Source organism: Protobothrops mucrosquamatus, unplaced genomic scaffold (genome assembly GCF_001527695.2).
Source record: "Protobothrops mucrosquamatus isolate PMUCROS unplaced genomic scaffold, P.Mucros_1.0 scaffold_168, whole genome shotgun sequence".
In the NCBI taxonomy this organism is placed as follows: domain Eukaryota; kingdom Metazoa; phylum Chordata; class Lepidosauria; order Squamata; family Viperidae; genus Protobothrops; species Protobothrops mucrosquamatus.
Window position 1 is genome coordinate 852768 of NW_015386244.1, and position 4694 is coordinate 857461.

Sequence of the window (4694 nt, forward strand, 5' to 3'; positions counted from 1 at the left end):
GCCTAGACTATTAAGACACCATCTGGAGTAGGTTGTCATGAATAATGATGTGATTTGATGATCACCTTTTTTAAAAATATAAAATAAAAACTATTCCCCAACTAGAGTTCTAAGATAGGAGTGTCAAACTCGCAACGTCACGTGACGTGTTGTGACATATTGCAACTTTTCCCCCATTGCCGGAGCTGGGGTGGGCGCAGTTTCGGCCTGACGCATCTGGCCTGTGGGCCGGCAGTTTGACATCCCTGCTCTAAGGGCATCCAAAACCTTTTGCTTATGCACAGATGCCAGTACTACAGTTACATAGGGATTACACACCCAAGAAGTCACAACACAACAATGAATTATTTGAATTTTATTTAATCCATGAAAATCTACCTTAAAAACAACATAGAAAATCAAAATATAATCCAATACAATCAATTAGAAGAAACTGCAAAAGCTTGGAGTTGAGGCACAAGCTACAATTTGCAGCATATCTGAAGTATTTTTGAGGCCAAAGCAACACACTGTATCAAAGCAATATCTGTGAATGGAGACATGCTCCCTGCACCATGACAAAAATTGTTTGGGTGCCTTATTTTTTGTCTTGAGACCATCAGTTGCAAGAAGAATGACTAGTTATATGATTTATGCACTTGGCATCGCTTAGAAAGGCCATAGTATCTTAAAAAAAAACTTCCCAATCAAGCACTTGTTCCTCAACTTCTAGTCAATAACTATTTACATTGTTATTACCAGATTTTATTTAAATGTTTAACTTTACACAACTATTAACAACCTTAGAGCTATAAAGGGAGATATAAAGGTAAAATCCAGGATTACATAGGTCATGCCACCACTGTATTTTGTATTGTTATTTCACTTGCTGCAATATGGCTTTCCATAAACAGATTATAGTTTGTTTAAATAATTGGTTTCCCATTAGCTGTTAAATGGGTGCTATAAAATTAAAGTGGCACTAAAACAAATCTTATTTTGAAGTGGGCTGTACTTAATAAACCTTTCATGGATCACATAAAGAAAATTAGTCAGGCAAGAATAAATTCCAGAAATATACTGTATACTCTAATTTCAGCAGATCTATTGAAAAAGATACAACACAGAAATAAGGGCAGATGAGTCACATTGCTGGCTCTGCCTCTCCTTTTAGATGATGTAGAGGACCCTTGTTCCCCAAGAAAAATGTCTGCCTGAAGAAAAAATGCTAAATAGTGACTTGTATGTAGTGATTGTAGTTTTATATTTTAATTTTTATTGAAATTAAATAGAGCTATATTTCTTAATAATAAATACATTTGTGTAATCTATAATATCAACTTTCAGAAAGGAAATGTTCTAAGGAACTATAGGTTAACTTATTCACTGGCTTTTGAAAGATAAAAATTAACTTTATGATATACCACAAGATTGTATTTAATAAAAGAACTAATGAAAGTGACAAAGCTAGTATTTTGCACCCAGAACAAAATTTGTAGCGAGGGAAGATGATGTAATAAAGAATACACTAATTAATTTTGGGACATCTATTAATGAACATTTTAAATATTATAAGCTACTAAATAGACTATCTAATTGAGAGAGCAACAATACCTCCTTGTTTCCATCTTCAAGTAAATTAAATGTTCTTACCTATTCTATCACACTAAGGAATTGTGGGACAAGGCAGAGGTCCAGAAGGAAATACATGTGTGTAATCTATACTATCAACTTTCAGAAAAAGGAGCCTGTAGGTTAACTTATTCATTGGTTTTGAAAAAATAAAATTAACTTTATGAAATACCACTCAACTGGAGTGAAGAAATTGTTTCATTATGCTCTTCTGTCCTGTCTAAGAAAGAGCACATACCGACCGGTAGCAGCATATGCAAGCGTTCATTGTTTAGATGTAAAAAGTGTACACATATTGGAATGAAGCTACTTTTTGTTGGGACATACTTGAACAGATTGACAATTTTTAAGTATTTTGATGAGGTCAGTGGAAGGATCAGACTTTTCCATTACTTCAACATTACATGTGGAAGCAAAGAGATCAAATTGAATTTCTAGATGGATACTGATTGGCAGGTTTAAGTTACGATTTCCATTCTGGCATCACTTAATCATTTCTGATGAGGAGACAGGGCTTATTATCCCTTGACTGAATACATTTAAAACTGAGGAAGGTGCAAAAGATTTCCTTACACCAAAATGATCTCTGGGTACCTGGATTCCACTCCGTTCCTGTATCAATGAAGATAATCACTAAAATAGAAAGGTTGAATTAAATATATGCTAAAAGAAACAGCCATTTATAATTGAAAAAGAAATTGTTTATATCTTGATATTGACAGATCTAGTAGATGACTTTTTAAAAAAAAAAAATCAAAGATACCTACTCATCTTAGTATAAGTGAATTTTTCTTTTTGTACAAAAGGAGTAACATCTTTTACTATTAACTTGCACAAAACAGCCCACTGCAATGTCACAATGCATGTACAGGATTGCATATTATTATTTGTCATATTTGCCTTTTATAGCCAAGCTATTCCAGATATTATGTAGAATCAACTGTATGAAATATTTGCCATTCCATATTTTAGCTGATTAAAAGTAGTAGTATTAGCGAAAATTTATTCTAAGTTATAAAATGTATATAGCCGCCACTAGATGGTGCAGTCATATCAATGATCTTTCCATTTTATTCTTCATTGTGCAGCTCTTGAAAGTATGTATTTATAGGCTCCTGCGTACATTTCAAATAAAATATAATACAGGTAGGACAATGAGCCTGCTAGGCCTTGGAAAAAGCTCAGTTGGATAGATATGAAGACTGCAAAGTGCAATTTAATTTGACTGGCTAAACAACTTGGTGATTAGAAGATCAAATTCTGAAAGAAGAATATTTTAATGATTATTTGAAGTCTTCCCATTTTGTATGCGCAACCTTGCATTATGAGTTGCATTGAATAAAATTGAGTGTATTTATTTCAAGCATCCTAACTCTTCTTATAATGGATTTATTCTGAATATGAATGCAAATATAAACGTAAGCCAAATCCTTTTTTAAATTACTTTAAAGAAATCACAGCATATCTCATTGTTCATGAATCTATGAGTTAGATTTACAATTTACTAACAGATCAAGAGAAGTTGTATTGTTTGGCAATGACCTTTCTGAAAGCAATAGCAAATATATCATAAAAGATTTTATTCTCCTCCGAGCAAATGGGAAACCAATGTTAAGTTGGTTGGAGCCATCTATGTTAGTGATGGGTCATTCATAATACCTCTTGGCCCAAACAAGTGAGATAATTTTCTTTCCATTTTTTACGGAGAAAGAAGGGGAAACATAAATACACAAACAATTACAATCCAGTTTGAGAAGCATTGGTAGAAAGGGAATCTCAAAAGACGCCAACTTCCTTTCCAGATAAAGAGACTGACATAATTCAACAGAAATACTTCCTGCCCCCATTCAATATCCCACCCCAATCTCTTTATCAGTAACAAAAATAAAGGTAAAAGAATATTGTGAAAGGAAGTATTCACAATCAAAACTAAAGGAGGTGGCTCAAGCTCCTGATGGTGGCTCAGGATTGTCAGGTGACTTCCTCAGAAAAACATTTGAAAGCATGGACATGTTTTCACAGCAAAATCATTGGTCTTCAGCCTGTTTAAGCAGAATCCATCCTCTCCGTTTCTTTCTCCAGATACTGGTCCCTCCAAATGTAAGAAGCAGTCTTCAGCAGAACTGTTGGAACAACAACAACAAAAAATCAAGAATGCCTTACAATCAGAGCATCTTAATTAGTAATTTACATCACTAGCAAATCATAATATGTTAATAAGGATGTGTACTTTTGTAATTGTAATTGTACTTTTGCCAATTACTATCTATCAGTACTGTTCAAAGTTGCCCATTGGAGATGGAAGCCAGACAAGGGACAGACAACTTATGTATGATTATATGAAACTAGGTATATCCCATTTTGCCCAGTTAACAGCACTACTCAAGAGAGCTGCACTGTTTGCCTATGGTTTTCTGGATGTAGCTGAGAGTGCTGGTTGTCAACATTAAAACTTTAAATGGCTTGGAGACGGAAGAGGGTTGGAGATTGGAGGTTTTCTCTTCTGAGAAAATGTTTGTGAATGCATTGAGATAGCATTTACTCAATGCAACAAGGTGAAGGATTGTTAAATATTGTGTTACGGATTGTTCTAATCTTTAATACGTTATCTGGAGTGTACATCCTTTAGAACAGAGGTCACCAATCTTTCTGTGCTGGTGGCCAGAGGGAAAGGGAGAAGCTGGAAAATTTGTGTGTGCTTGCATGCACATGTGGGGAAACGGGGCCATGTGCACCCGCACACGCTAGTGGCCCCATTTGTGCAGATGTGCAGGCACTAGCCGCTACCACTAGCCCTGCACCCATGCGCAAACAGGCTGCACAACCTGCACGCCGCTAGCGGCCATTTGTGCATGCGTGCAGGTGCTAACCCCCACCAGTAGCCCCCACACACATGCGCAAACAGGTCCATGGGCGCTAGCACGAGTGGGGGTGAGTGTGTGCAGATACTTGCGTGCACTGGCCAGCCTGTCCTGTGGCCCGGTGGCCAGTAAACCACGGCCCGGTAGCGAGCCGTGGCCCATAGGTTGGGAACCCATGCTTTAGAATTCATTGGGATTGAAGTGCTAATTACCTTGAGTAAC